The sequence below is a fragment of the Cyprinus carpio genome, chromosome A5 (assembly GCF_018340385.1).
Source record: "Cyprinus carpio isolate SPL01 chromosome A5, ASM1834038v1, whole genome shotgun sequence".
NCBI classification, from domain to species: domain Eukaryota; kingdom Metazoa; phylum Chordata; class Actinopteri; order Cypriniformes; family Cyprinidae; genus Cyprinus; species Cyprinus carpio.
In genome coordinates, this window is record NC_056576.1 from 1,925,001 (window position 1) to 1,941,006 (window position 16,006).

The following is a 16,006-nucleotide window of genomic DNA, read 5'->3' on the forward strand; positions in this document are numbered from 1 at the left end:
AAATAAACGCAGCCCTGGTGAGCAGAAGAGACTCTGTCAAAAATGTTAAAAAATCATAATTCTCCAAAACATTTTAACAGTAGTGTACATTATTATTATCACAGATTTAAAGACAGAATGTGTGTATGAAAGGTTTGGCGCGTGTGTTAACTACAGAGATGTGGACTGGTGTAAATAAATAAGCGTGAGCGAGTGCTAATGGCGTCTGAGGTGATGCGCTGCTGTCTCTAACGGAGGAAACACAGCTTAAAGTTCCTCACAGAGGTGATTAGAATTAAAGAGCGTCTTCATCAGCTGCTAACGGCTTTTTTAATCTCTGTTCTCTCTAACAGGCGTTCAGTGCTGCCGGCTGTCAGGAATACCCACGATTCATTTTAACACCGTCACTCATAACACTGACGGATGGCCGTCAGACTCGGGCTAATAATTCAGACTGAACAGCATCATGGGATCAGCCGTAAGTCATCCAGAAGTCATTTTTGCTTAATGGTTTTGTGTATGGTTGTATCGGACCATCAAAGGTCAGCAGTGAGATTAAATACATATTTGTGTTACACATATTTAATTATTGCAGGTTTGCATCATTTTGCATCGTTTTTCTTGATTGTGAGGAATACTGAATCTGTTTTTGTGTAAGTGAGAGACCTTCGATCAAGTGTCACCGAGCCGGCAGTCACGCGGCGGTCATCAGGAGCTCCTCCATTATTTATCAGGCGGCAAAAGATGTGTGTTTGTAAAGTAAATGGTCCTTCACACGCTACACGCTGGAATCTAACAAGCCCCATCGCTCAGAAGAGATAGCAGCCCTCGTGTGCTTGTGCTTAGATTGCAGATTATTTTCAGGCCTAGCCATCAATCTCACACAAGTCCCAAAACATGAACACTGTGCCATCATTTACTCACCCTGATGCTGATTTCCCCTGAAACACAGAGATTGAAACGGTTCAGCATGAGGGCTACGTGATGAGTTTTGGTTGAACTATTAGACTTTCAATCAAATGACCAAAGAACTCAATGAAATGGTTGCAGTTGACGACGCAAAACACAGACATGAGATTTCATCTGCTGATTTATATTCTGAGTTTCCAGCTGATCTGCTTATGCTGTATAAATAATCTTCCTCCAGGTCAATGCATGCACTTATTTCCTTTCCTTGAATACGGGTTCAGATAAGGTTTACGGGTCTCATTTTTAGTGCCCTTGATTGTATCTCTTAAATGAGCTACAAAACAACCTACAAACAAACATCTGTGCTGTACAACAGCAGTCACATCCAAATAAATAGGCCTGTTGTGCTGGACTCAATTTACAAACTGGTGGTTAAACTATTTATTTAATCTTGAAATTTGGTGAATATTTCTCGTTAAGGGTCATGAATGTGCATGCAAACGTTCGACACATAGATGTGTTTTGGAAAGGCTGTGCTAGTTTTGTTATGACTTCTGTCATAAATCAACACTTTTAAAGTAAAACCAAAAAAGTTTACTATAGCTTGCCAAACACTAAAATATGACCCTGGAGCACAAAACCAGTCATAAGTTTTTTTTTTTTTTGTCTGAGATACAACTATTTGAAAATCTGGAATCTGAGGGAGCAAAAAAAAAAAATCAAAAAAATTGAGAAAATCATCTTTAAAGTTGTTCAAAAGAAGTTCTTAGCAATGCATATTACTAATCAAAAATTAAGTTTTGATATATTTGCAGTAGGAAATTTACTAAATATCTTCATGGAACATGATCTTTACTTAATATCCTAATGAATTTTGGCATGAAAGAAAAATGTATAATTGTGACCCATACAATGTATTGTTGTCTATTGCTACAAATATACCTGTGATACTGATGACTGCTTCTGTGCTGCAGGGACACAAATATGAAATACATGACAACTCATGAAAATGTTTAACTCAAAATTGACTCGTCTTCTGCATCATCCGAGGAAAATTCATTTTCTTCATCTATTTGAGTTTCACAATCCAAAAAATCTGTCAAAGGTTTGTTCGTTTCACAGGGCTTTGAGAAAAAGAATAACATACTTACACTTACAAATAATGCTAAATATTATATTAGAAGTTATTTGTATTTATTCATACCATATGCAAATATTCATTATTTAAAGTAGTCATGACCCAAAAAAAAAAAAAAAAAAAAAAAAAAAAAAAAAAGACTAACAAGGAAATTTTTGGTTCTCTTAAAGTTATGAATAAACATTTTTCCACTAACGTTAACAGAACCTTCATTCAGCATTATCTGGTCTTTCACAGAAACTTTGTTCACACATCATTCATAGATTTCTGAAATGTTTTAGCTGGACGTTCATCTAATGTTTTTAAATGTTGCTACTTGTTTCAGAACATTTGAAACGTATTATCATAATGTTTGCAAAATGGAATGTAATGTTCGGGTAACAAAAAATATTTTAATAACATTGCTTTAAAAACAAAAACTGGATGTTCTGAATGTTCAGAGAACATTCAGTAATAACAACGTTTAGTACTTGTAGTCATGACAAACCACAAGTAGTCAAATAACAAAATGATTTATATATTTTACATTTTGTGTTTGTGCAGCTCATTGTAAACAAAAATAAAGTCAAATTGACCCCTAACACAATAGAAATAACATTAAAAATATAAGGTATTTGGGAATTAAGTATAGGGTTTATGTTTTTTGTTTTTTTGTTTTTTTTTTTTTTTTTTTTTTTTTTTTTTTTTTTTGGCTTTTTTTTTTTTTTCTGATTTTTGGCAAACTGAACTTAAACCTATCCGTTTGACCCACAGAACAAAGGTCCGAACCCAGTGTTTAAACACCAGCAGAGGGTTGAGGCGGCCTCTGGCTCAGGCAGCAGTCAATGCATCTCTGGGCTGTTAGGATAATGATGAAGAACACAGTGTGTGTTTCTGCACCTGCATGCCTCACACTTAAAAGGCTCCTTAAGTGCTGAAAACAAGAAGCACTGTATACGATGCCTAACGAGAGAAAACCTCACTCAGAAACACAGTAGCTCATGCACACACTCATTAGCCGCTGAACCGGCAGCAGCAGAAAGGTCGAGAGCGAGCGTGAGAGGGAGGATAATTGTGCTTTCAGACGCTTCTCGGCCATTCAGATGAAATGACGTGTGGCAGTAACTCCCTTCCCAGCAGCCCATTTCATCTCTGTCATCCGGAGAACTGGTATGAAAGCATACAGCGGTAATACCTCAAGACCTGGAGAGAGAAAAGACCATTCCACTGTTTCAAAAGGAAGAAATGGCTCATTGGAAAGTCATGTTAAACATTATTATGTGTAATTTGGTTTCCTTTTTATGTCATACTGCATGTTGCAACCACCATTTGCCCGTTCTCTCAAGATAAAAGCGTCCGTGGTGCTTTGAAGGGAAGGAAAGAGCAGACGGCTCTCGCCACGGATTCATGAAAATAAGCATAATACATGTTTTATTAAAAGCTAACCAGGCACCCTTCTACGCAGATTTTATTTAAACAGCATATTGAAAATCAGCTAAATTCGGCACACGTCTTTGTTCTCCTGGGCTCATCACGCTGGGCATGTTGAAGTCATTGTTTTATGCAGCATCTTTCAGATTCACCTCGCTCTTAGTCATTTATTCATTGGCATTTAGTTACTGTTTTAGTTACAAGTTTCCGTTGAGATTCTTAAGAACTCATCTGGTGGCCAGTAACAATACGGCAGATGCAGTACGTCTGAATTTCATTCTTATGCATACTATATAGAAAATACTTTTTAAATGCAAAAGTCAATTTCAAACCAAATACAGTACCTATATGACAGTATGCATTGTCTGACAGAGCATATGTGATTTTAGAATATGTACATTCAATGAGTGACTTCCGAAAATCATGGAAAATCATACTTTTAAAATATGAAATGCATTGCTACAAAAGATAACAAACTTGTGCATCGGAACAATCGTGAGAAATTTTTACTCTGATATAAAAACTCTGCCACGAGATAAACAAAGGAATTGGAGTAACAGGTCATTTAGAATTCACTAGTTATTAAATTGAGTGATTTTTCCATATGATAGTGACTCAATGTCTGAAGTAAATCAGATCAAGCTGATGAATTTCTGTAGACCTTTTCAAACTGAAACCTACACATTTATTTCTACAGACTGTAAAAACAGCTTACCGTGGGCCAATATTACAGAAACCTTCTCCAGTCCATCCTGAGACAGTATGAATAACTGACAGTATAGAGATGAATATAATGTTCAGTATGGTGGTATAAAGAGTTTTTGATAGAGGAACAGTCTGATTTACTCTCAATCAGCCTCACCAACCTAAAAAACATCTCAGGTTACGCATGTAACCATGATTCCCTGAGAGGGAACAAGACGCTGCACCCCCTAGGGGGCACATTGGGGAATGCAGCCTGCATGACCGGTGTCTGAAGCACGTGTCAAACAACGCAAATCTATTCAAACCTGTTGAATATATCATCCACTTTAGCTGTCTAAAAGAGACGTAGACACAGCGTCTCGTTACCTCTCGGGGAACCATGGTTACATGCGTAACCCGAGACGTTCCCCTTCTAGGGAACTCAACGCTGCACCCCCAAGCCTCAGCTGTATTCAGGTAAGCCCGTCCTGCCATCACAGTGGCCGGAATGAAACCACCCTCAGATGGCTATACTAAAGAGGACACCAAACCGTGTCATTCCCAAGTTAACAATACACAGCTAGCCTAGATAGCCTTCCTGCAAAGTCGCCCAGATCACAGACAGTGAGCTATCTCCTTACTACCCTAGCAGGGGAGATAGCATTGTCTAGTCAAGGTCTTAAGGAGACCACTACTTAAAGACCCTAGGAAGGGGAGCAGTCTCTGAGCTAGCACACAGATATCCTCAGATAGCTATCTATGTACCTAGGAAGGACTACCAAAAAGGGTGACCGACTGAAACCACCCACGAGTGAGCTGTCTACTTATGACCCAAAGAGGGCAGACAGCACTGTCTAGGTAAGGGCTCAAGAAACCGCTACTTAAAACCCCAAGCAAGCCCAAATAAGCCCGTCCTGCTAAAAGTGATGGCTGGTGCCGCATATCAAAGCTATGACTGCGAGGTGAGATAAACTGTGCCGGGCAATGGCGCAACCACGCCACAAGACACAAACGCTCAGTTCTGTATCCCTCGGGATCAGGAACAAATGCAAGCGGAGCCTAGACATCGTGACTCATCACAATGAGCGCATAACTCTAAATGCGTGTGCTCTTCGACGAGGCAAACTCAAATGCAGAAAATGCCCTTGAGTGTTAGAATCCAAACACGGAGGCACACATTCCCTAAGACGCTGCTCAACTCCACAGGATCTGAGAACCCAAAAAGGGCATCTCAACCCCCGCAAATCCCGCGATCCAAGTATTTGCTGTGCCTCGGCAACAGCGGAACATGAACCACGAGATGCAAATTCTTGTCACTCATCTCTCCAGAAGAGGGACAAACGCGAATATCTCATTGGATAACACTCAGAATGAGCGTGTTCAGAGCCCTTGAACACCGAACGCACAAGCTCCCGACCAAAAACAGATGACAGATAGATCATGCGCGTCCTCAAGTGCCAGAAACCTCTGGAACGGAGGCACACACTTCTCTCACCACTCACCTTCCTCGGTCTCTCACACGCACTTCAAACAGACATCTCCTGAAGACAGCAAAGACCATGGCTGCGTTCCACTCCAGTTTTAGACACGCACTCGCAAACTTCCCTACGCACTTCCCCTCGGGGGAATCCCTGCCGCCATTTTGAAGTGAGTTCCACTTCGTGAAGTGGACGAGGGAAGTTTATATAGACAGACCCCTGCTCCCTCGATTTTGACAGAGGGAGCGAGTCTACTTCGTATGTACACTTCAGGCCACTCCACAGACCACAATGCAACACGATTGTGACGTCATTGCAGATCGCATTTAATTTATCCCCACCCCATTTTTTTTTTTTACATTTATAACAGCCCAAGCATACCTATATACATATAAAATGCTGCACAAAACAAATTCGTAAGGGGAAAAGTGTAAACAATAAACCAACTGAATAGCAGATTCTAAAGTGATCAGGGGCTTAGGATGTTCCAGTTCAGCCCATCGCAAGAGTTTTGAGTTTAGTGGAGATTTGTGCATTCGTGCAACGTGATGTAATATGTAATATGGTATATAATATTGTTCGGGAGGCAGACACACTCTGTCAGTTTAAATCTAGATTAAAGAGCCATCTCTTTAACCTGGCTTACACATAACATACTAATATGCTTCTAATATCCAAATCCGTTAAAGGCTGCATTAATTAGGTAAACCAGAACAGGGAACACTTCCCATAACACACGATGTACTTGCTACATCATTAGAAGAATGGCATCTACGCTAATATTAGTCTGTTTCTCTCTTATTCTGGCTTCAAGACATTATTTTTAAAACACTAATCAAACCTGTATAAAATGAGGCAAATAACTGAACTCACACTATATTATCATCTCTAGAGATGTTTGATTGCTGCTTTGATGCGATTTAATAAAGCACTATATACATAAATATGAAAAATGTGATGTATTGGAGATGTGATTGTCTTAAAGTTTGGACGCATTTCTTATTTCTTATCCTCTCAGTGAAGTTCTCAACAACTCAGGAGTGCAATGTAATATCATATAATCCACTTGCTTTACAACAACTTATTTCTTGACTGACTTTCGATGAACTGTAGTTAGTTATGAATGCTTGTTAGTTTACTTTATTTTACAGTTACAAAAACACTCAAATGCACCAAAAACTTATCTTAGCTTATCAGTAACTCTACAAAATGAAAGCCAAAACAAAAGAAACATAAACAACATCAAAAATCAAATTATTGCAAATAATTGTACATTTAAATAATGAAAATCTTTGCATGTGAGAATTTGTACTGGCATAATGCTAAGATATGACAAATACTAGAGTGACACATTAGATTAATTTTAAATTCAGTGTAAATTACAATGAAAACAATAAATTACAATGTATTTAATGAGAAACATGTGAAATAGCAGCATGTTGTGAGGCGCCTGTGTTTGGATTGAGTCTGACTGTAATGAGAACCAGCTCTGCTAATCACTAAACTTCCTGTGTCGTGATTGAACTAAACACACACACACACTGCAGTGTCACTGTGAAACTTCTGAATCAGTGAACAATGAGCAAATAATTTTATGTTTTTTTTTTTAAATTTATACTTTCTTAACATTTATTTCAAGTAACAGGTGTTTTTTAATGCTTTTAGTTTTAGTTGTAATATTAGTGCCTATATAATACATATTTTGGGACATGACTGTGACTCCTGTGCTTCATGAGAACAGCAGGAAGCAGTGACGCAGACAGACAGACGGTGTCACGTCACTCAGGTAAGGAGCAGCTGTGATCTAACCGGGTCCACTATTGGCAGACACACTCTCTGTTCAGTGTTAATGTGTGTGAGTGTGTGTGTGCTCGAACAAATAGCACAAAACACAGAGGAGAGTCTGAGCTGAAGATCAAAGAGATGGAACTGCAGATCAAAGAGCAGAGCGACTCACTGTTTGTGTTACAAGTCAACCAGTGTGGAGCTGATTACACACACACACACACACACACACACACACACACACACACACACACACACACTCTCAACACACACACACTCATACCACATACACACACACACACACACACACACACACCACACACACACACACACACACACACACACATCACACACACACACACACACACACACACACACAATCACACACACACACACACACACACACACACACACACACACTCACACAATGACACACATACTAAGCAAAAAATACAAAGCAAGAAAATAATTTTTGCAGTGTATTTGTTCTTGTTTTAAACAAACTCACTTAATTTTGTTCAGTTAATCAAGAAACAAGACTTCAGATCATTTTGCATCTCCAGTAAAGCTTGATTTAAGGATGTTTAGATTTTTGTACTGGAAAACAAGACACAAATGCTGAGGAAGAGATTCATGCAGTGCATGCAACGTTTCATGCCATTATTTTACTGACCTATTTAACCAATTTAAGACCTCTTTGGGATATTTAAAGCCTTAGTCTGAGAAAAGGTTAATCAATACCTTTTTAAGACCTACAGAAACCCAATATGTGATCACTATCTTAAGTGAAAAATAGCTGAGAGTCTGATGTGTGTTTGACATTTTTTCCAAATTTAATAAGCAGTCATTTAAGCCACAGTGTGGAGACAGTGTGTACAGTACCTGTTGGCATGTAGTATTTTATTTAATCTGAGTGGGTCTCGATGAAGGAATCAGTGGTCAGTCTGCGGTCAGTCTCAGCTGTAAGGACCCGAGGTGCCGGGATCAGCGGGTTGACAGGGACCCATGTTTGAGAGATTAAATACGCTTAAGCCATTCCTCTACAGACCGCCTATCTGCTCTGTGAGGGAGGCAGACGGATGGAGCCACAATAAAGGCCAGGACACTTTCATTATTGCTTTGACCTGAAGGGTCAGGCAGCACTAGCCGCGGGAGGGGTGGACTTTAGATTGGTCTGCTTTAGATCACACGTGATTTATTTATTCAGAGCTGAGATTGGGATGAGTCGATGGCGATCGGTTGCGATGGGTAGGGGGTTGAGGTAGTTGGAGATACCACCGCTGTGACGTCTCTCTGTCTTTCCAGTGAATATCCTCATCATTCCTGCTCCGCCACAGCTTTCACCTGCTGAGGTGCAGCGCGAGGAAACCTGAAGAAAACCTGACGTCAAGAATCATCAGAATATGTGTGGAAGATATTCCACTCTTCATTTATTTAAATTATTCATGGTACTGTAAATATGATCATAATCTGTTCTGCCGCAATCTGACTGTCTATACATTTTTAATATTGTTATTATTTTATGATTATTATGCATCATCCTGTTGTATTTTCTGTTTGCACATCAAGCTTCGTTGATTCTGTGTGCAAACAGACTTGATTCTGCTTCTGTCGCTGATCAGAGATGATCTGATGAGGATTACTCTCATTACTCACTGAAACTAAACATTTTAAATGTACAATCATGAAGAATCTTTTAATGCAAAACCTGAAATCTGAAAGCAGAATGTTATTTATACACTCAGACACAATGTTACGATGCAGTAGCTGGTTGCTATGCAGTTGCTAAGGTGCTGCTAGGTCTTTTCTTCCTGTCCGTGGGATTTTTGCACCTACACAAAATCTGGTGTCGTATTTACTTTGAAACGATTTTCACTCAGAAACTTCACTATTACATGAACATTATCAACTAGACATACAATAGTACTTTCTTGAAAAACCTACTCCAGTAATCTTGATTTACTTTTTAAATATAATTTTCAACTTAATCTTATATTCTCATTATGATTTAACTCATTTATAAAAGTATATTTTCAGCCGTGCATAATGTAAGCATCACTTTAAAAATAGAGAAGCCTAAAACACACTTTTACAACAATAACAAAAGCACAAAACAACATCTGAAGCTCCTTGATGATGTTGATTTCCATCTTCAGCTTTTATCTTCAGGATTTCTGCTTTTAAAAAAAATAAATAATTAAGGGAATAAACTGAATGGAACACAATGTGTCAATATGTTTTCTAAATTAAAATGTCTTGTATTAGCACTTCAAAGTGTAAAAATACAACTTCCTCCAGATCATCATTACAAACAACTAATATACAGAAATAACTGTTACTGCACCTTCTGATCAGTCTGCAAAAATGTGCTTTTCTTCCTCAGTATCTTGTTTTCATGTGCAAACATCGATAGATTATTGCATCCAAATACATTTACTGGAGAAGCAAAACTACATAAAATTTTGTTTTCTGAGAAACTGATAAAGTGAGTTTATGATTAAAAACAAACAAATGTGCTCAGAAAAAATCAACTTAATTCAAAGGAAAAATAACTTTTCATACGCACTGACAGATAACTGTTCTTGTTTTAATCAGAAAACCAGACTTCATATCTTCATTTTACAGTACATCTCCAATAAATGTATCCTGATTTAAAGATGTTTAGATATTTGTACCGGAAAACAAGACAGAAAGATACTCATGTTTTACATTCAGTGTCGTGACTTCAGACCTTCAGATTAGGACCTTTTAAGATTTGTGAAAACATCAATTAATACTTGAGACCGTAAAAACAGCTTAAAGAGCTGCAGAAACCCTGTGCATGACACTGGCACATATTTAGTGTTGGGTATCATTTGAATTTGATCAATTCTGATTCTGATTCTTTTCGATTCCAATGTGATTGAATAATGATATCAAACATTTATCCTGTATTTCTTTTTTGCAAACCATTTATTGGAGCTGAATACCATGAGCAAAAATCAACAGGCTACATAAAAACTGACTCTTTAAGAGCTGTTTGTGTGCTAAATAGAACTACATGATTATGAAAAAAGAAAAAAAAAACAGACAACTAAAAAAAAATCACGTGTAATTTATGAATGAACGATTCAATGACTCACTCAAGATGTACTTGTTTCATTACTAGATGAATCAGTGTTCTTAAATGAATCTTTTGTATGATTCAAAGACAAATCACCTACTGGTGTAACAATGCAATGATAAATCTTCATCTGAAGTGTCAAATTACTTTGATTTACTCTGTTGTAATCGCTACCATACACATCGGACACACGGTTTATATCTGAACTGTAAACTTTATCCCAGTACTTCTGTGATTTGAATGTTTCTGGGGTGTTGTGTTGTTTTGATTTGATATTAAAGTGACTTGACTTGACTTGACAGTTGACAACAAGTATCCAATTCTGGAATCAGAATCGATTTTTCGATTCCCAACACTACACATGTTCCTGTCTCTCACACACACACACACTCTCTCTCTCTCTCTCACTTACTCACTCTCTCTCTCTCTCTCACACACACACACACACACACTCTCTCTCTCTCTCACTTACTCACTCTCTCTCTCTCTCACACACACACACTCTCTCTCTCTCTCACTTACTCACTCTCTCTCTCTCTCACACACACACACACACACACACACACACACTCACTCTCTCTCTCTCTCTCACACACACACACACACACTCTCTCTCTCTCTCACTTACTCACTCTCTCTCTCTCTCTCACACACACACACACACACTCTCTCTCTCTCTCACACACACACACACACACACACACACACGCTCTCTCTCTCTCTCTCTCTCACACACACACACACACACACACACTCTCTCTCACACACACACAGCACACATGGAGGACAGCACTATTGATCAACATGCCGAGGTAGACCTGATCGATCCGCAGCAGTCGCAGAGCACACAGTGCTGTCAGCAGAGCTTGTTTACGCCGGACTGTAACGAGACGCACATCAAGAGGCTCTCTGAGACCTTACTGAAAACTGGGCCGGCTGTGATGTAATTTCCAGTTAGCATCAGTTCCCCTGTGCAGCGCTGCAGTTTCATCATACTATCATCAGACCTGTGAGAGATAAACACGCTTCAGTCCGTCACAGTCTCAGCATGACACCTGTCCTTCATTACAGCCCTTTCAGGAGCAGACACCTGCAGCACACAGCACAGTCTGTTCTGTTCAGGGCTTCTGATGAAGACCCATTCACAAGCTCTTAAGAAAGAACACCAGGAGTAAATGAAGGGAACAGAATACATCAGTGTGGTCTCTAAATGTGAATGTCTTGTGCTAGCAACACTTTAACTGTTCTGATCACACTGTATGTTACTCCCCTCGAGTTGAATCAAAGGCTCAGGTTGTTCTTGGTTTTAACAGACATTTATTTGGACACGAGTCTTCAACATGTCTTGTACATGCTAGTCTTTTAGCCTTTTTATGCCCCAACAATGCCGTCAGAACTACGAAAGAAAATACATAAAACTTAAATTAACCCTCTAAAAGTGGTGTTTTACACATAATAATAATAAATGAAAAATACATACAAAACGAATAAATAAAGTGCACATTCAACACGTAAGAAAATACACTTAATTGGCTAATTATACATTTACACACGGTCACGTAACTTACACGTGTTCATATACGGAAGGCAATTAATACGATAAAACACATACCTCATTGGCCTCTGTAACTCAAGAGGAATAAACTTGGAGGGTTACAGCTTCTTCCATTTAAACAAAAAGACAATATATCTTCTTAGCACTTCTTACGGCTTAACTCTTACAGACATGTGACTACTGCAGCACCTCGTGTGGCTCTTCTACTTCTAGTGCACCGGAAACTATCCTGATAGCAACAATTAAATAATTCCCAAGCGGAACAAAATAAAAAAAAAAAATAGATTCCCCACTTTTTCTAAGGTTTTAGCTGAATAATATGAAATTAATTGACATGTATTAACAAAAGATATATTACTTATTTATTCTAATGATTATTCTAAACATTTTAACTATTAATTTACCTTTTAACTGTAAAGTGCATTTTATGAATGAAATATATGAGGATTTGCCTCTGATGGCAGCTACACTGTAAACAAGTCTTAAATCACTTCACTTGACAAGGAAAACAAACTAAAACAAGAAGCCTCGTTTTCTGAGTAACTGATTGGAATTAAGTGAGTTTACGATTAAAACAAGAATACATTTCTGCCAACGGGCTCAGAAGAATCAACCATCTGAGGGATATTTGTTCTTTTCATCAAAAGCTCGCTTAAGTTTGATACATTTCTCAGAAAACTAGACTTCATAAGTTCATTTTGAGCCTCCAGTAAATGTATTTGGATTTAAAGGGGTCAATAACTGAGAAATCTAATTTTGCATTAATCTTTTTTTATGTGTAAGAGGTCAGTGTCCTATAAAAACCTCCTGTATGTTTCAGAGCTCAAAACTTAAACAGCTTTTATTGAAACCGAGCTGAAAAAATGACTTGTTTTGGATTATGAGACATTGTGATGTCATAGTGTGACAAAAGCCCGCCTCCCACTGCATCTTTAGCCCCGCCCACTGATTCACACCTAGTAGAGACTTAAACACAGGACTTAAATACAGACCGCTCTGCAGAGAGGATCGAAAACAGCCTATTACCACTAAATTATGATCTTTATTATAAGTGGGCATTATGAGAACATTATAAAATAATAAAAAAAGCATTTCATGATTCTTTAAAGAATGTTTAGATATTTTGTGGAAGACCTGCAGTAACCCTGTTCGCTGTTACGTGCCTTTTGAGTATGTTACTCTGAGCACAGTAATAGAAAAACCTGAAGAGATGAGCATGTGTGTAAGTCTGAACAACTGAGATCCGGATAAACGTGTCACACTCCATTCATGACGTCAAATTAACCGCTAAACAGGTTCCTGATCAAAAGCATGGGCCTTTAGATTGATGTTGTTAAAAAACGCTTACAGCAAACGTCCGTAAATGTGACGTGAACGACACGATTCAGCGAGCATTGCCTACAGATGTCAGTCGGCATCAGATCTGTCCGGGACGCTCAGACATTCATCTTGACTGCAGAAGCTCTTCTGACCTGTTTACTGCCACAAACAAGCCCAAAATAAAGCTCGATAAGTTACATAAAGTATGAAAATAAATTGGGTCTAATCTGATGAATCTTTTAGACGGGGAGTATAAAGAGAGAAAGTAATGAGTTGAGCTTTTCACTGTGTTTCAGACTCTAAATCGAGGTCGACTGATCTTACAGTCTGCTGAAACCTCAGAGCACTTCAATGTAATTCTGAATTGAAACAATCACTTGATCATGTACGACATCTGCAGCTGCTGATGGTGAAACTAGAGCGAATGATGATACTCGTACGTGAATGACTGCACGTGACTCACGTGTGCTGTAAGACCGAAGGAAACGACAGCATGTAGACACTGAGATGATGATGATGATGACATCCGACAACAGAAGAGAGCCAGAGAATGACACACCGGAAGCATCTGAACATCAGTTGTTCAATGATGCTGAAAATTCAGCAAATAAATTATATTTTAACAGATATTCACATAGAAAACGGCTGTTTTACATTCTAATAATATTTCACATTTTTGATCAAATAAATGCAGCTTTGATGAGCATGCATGACAGTCTGCATCTGCTGCAGGTAAACACTGATGTTATTCTGTGTGTGTAAAGTTCTGGTGGAGAATCCGAAGGGACAGAAGCATGAATAAAGCAGTGAGGACTGATGCAGTTACAGTGGTGTAACATCTGTCACTCGCTCTCACACAGAGGACACAAACTCAGATCACACAAGAGTGATCCGTGCAGGCAGGAATCAAACACTGCAGATCTCGTCAGAAGCGGAGAGAGAGTTTCTGCAGTGGCTGTCAGATCCGGTTCAGAATAAACCGCTGTGACTCTGGACTCAGAGAGAGTTTAACTGAACGACTCTGTGTCTGACGGCTCCGTTCTGATTCAAACGTGTCCTGATTTCACAGCTGTGAATTATAGAGGCGATGCGTCCTCCACATAATGGATCGGGAGGCTCTCTCATGTGATTTGTAGCTGTGTGCCGCTGAAGGTCTCTGACAGCAGGAGCGTCTACGATCAGGGACGAATCGCAGCGAATGCTAACAGCTTGAATCAGTTGAGTTGGGTTCTTCTGATGACCTACAAGCCTGAAAGTCTTGTCGCATGTCACATGAACAACCAGTAACTTTATTCTCTCACTCACTTAATGAGCTACAGCTGGAACGCTCTGGTGTGACGGACGCACCCGACTCTGAAGGGAATGATGGGAAACTGCTCTCATTACAATCATCTTTATGGCTATGCTGGATGTGCATTTACGGTCATTAATATGCATGTGAACGTGTCCTCTGCGCCTCGTGTGAATTACAGCGATGCACTGCCACAAATGAGTTTCACACTCTCTCTGCATCCTGATGGCAGACTCACGACTCTGTGCTGTTTACTAAGTCCATCAGCACTAGTACTAGTTCTCATACACTCAAGAACATCATCTGTGGTCTTGTTAAGTATTTACATGGTTTTATTTAACCAGATTTTCAAAATGTATATTTGAATTCCTTCAAATGAGCCTGTTAACTATAAAAAATAATAATCAGTTAAATTGACCCAGTGTTATTTTAGTTCTTATTAATATTTCGAATTAGTTTTATTTTCATGTTTACATTTTTATTTAAATCTTAGTTAAAGTTTTAGTAATTTATTTGTTTGTTTTTGGCCATATTTATGGGTTTCTTTTTATTTTGAATAATTAATTTTAGTTGTGTTTTTGCCATTTTTTTATGAGTTTTTTTTTTCTTCTTTTAAATAATTATTAATTTATATTTCAGATTTTTGTTATTTTAGCTCCTGTAGCTCAAGTGGTAGAGCATTGCGTTAACAAGCGCAAGGTTGGTGGTTCGATTCCCCGGGAACACATGATAGGTAAAAATTGATAGCCTGAATACACTGTAAGTCGCTTTGGATAAAAGCGTCTGCTAAATGCATAAATTTAAATTTAATTTAAATTCAGTACATCAAGTTAAACTAAATAAAGAATGTTGCCTTAGCAACTACATGAAGAAATAAGTTTAAGGTTTTTATTGTATTCTATTTCAGTTATTGTTTACTTTATTTAAAAAGTAAAAATTTTTTTAACGGAAGTACTTTTAATTACTATAATTACCCTGGTATGAACATGGTTTAAATATGTATTAGCTTGGTTTAATATTTATATTGGATGACAAATGTATTAAAATGGTTATTTGTGTATATAAAACACATTCATTTATTAGCAGCCTACTGTTTCATAAATATCAATCCCGTTTCATGACGAGCCTTTGTTACATTACATCTATTAAAGTGTTAAGGGTAAAAATGTGATCCAAATGAATGGAAATTTTACACTGATATTTCTATATTTCAAAACTTACATTTTTGAGTGTTGGAGTATTACATTTGAGTTTGTAAGTGTGGTGTTTTTGCTTCAAACACAAATCAAGCATGTCTCCTCAAATCATCATGTTGTCAAAGAGAGTGTCCTGCTGCTTTACTACAGTTAAATAT